Source organism: Nannospalax galili, unplaced genomic scaffold (genome assembly GCF_000622305.1).
Source record: "Nannospalax galili isolate Female #2095 unplaced genomic scaffold, S.galili_v1.0 scaffold916, whole genome shotgun sequence".
Classification (NCBI taxonomy): Eukaryota; Metazoa; Chordata; class Mammalia; order Rodentia; family Spalacidae; genus Nannospalax; species Nannospalax galili.
In genome coordinates this window covers 718,877-719,959 of record NW_008337947.1, presented here as the reverse complement: position 1 = coordinate 719,959, position 1,083 = coordinate 718,877, and positions in this window count along the sequence as shown.

The window sequence follows — 1,083 nt, the reverse complement described above, 5'->3', positions numbered from 1 at the left end:
CCATGTTTGTTGCTGCTCTTTTCACAATAGCTAAGAGGTGGAAGCAACCTGGGTGTCCCTCAATTGATGAGTGGATAATGAAAACGTGATTCATATATACGATGGAGTTTTACTCAGCAGTAAAGAAAGTTGAAATCATGAAATTTGCAGGTAAATGGATGGAACTAGAAACAGTTATACTAGGTGAAGTAACACAATCTCAGAAAAAAAAATTGACATATGTTCTCCCTCATATGTGGATCCTAGGATCAGACTCTGATAAATAAGTATGCAAACAGAGATAACTGCAGGAACCAGGAGAAGGGTAAGGAAACAGTGAGGTAAAGGAAAAGAAATAACCTGAAGGAGAAGAATAGTAGGTAACAGGCCTTAATAAGGGAGATACTGAAAAATTCGGTTAGTTTAAGACAGGGGGGAGGGAACGGTATATGAGGAACCTAGGGGATAAGGAGAAAGAAGCAGCTCCACAGAGGTAGGATTATAGGAGCAAGGGTATTAGTAAGGAAGGAAGGGGGGGAAGTGGGGGTACCTTAAGTGGGAAAACAATGATAGAGGAGTGAGACGATACAAATGAGAAACAATGCCTAGCTACTCACGAAAACCAGAGGGAACCATACTATTCCTACAATCTACTGACAAATTATTCATAACAGATCAAGAAATATATCTCTAGATAAGGTTTATTTGAGACCAACTGGTCATTACCCAAGATTTATCTGCAGGACACACAGTAATTAAAAATGCCAGAATGGTGGCACTAAACTTCTTGGATGTTTAACTGACATACCTTAAGATCTATACTAATTGGGTCAGAGGGACACAAAGGACACTTTTTGCTACTTGCCCTCCTTGGTCAATTAGTTCCCAGGGACTATGAGCATCTCGCAAAACATCCTGTAAAGGTGGTGGGTCATCTGATCTCTTGATCAAGGAGGCCAAGGAGACCCCACCAGATGGACTTGAACCAGTGTCCAGTCTATAAAGAGGAGGGTCAACACAGAGGAATCATTTCCTCCATGCTTCCAAGAGAAGCCAACAATGGTCGAGCAGGACCTTTGACTTATCTTCACATAGATGGAACTG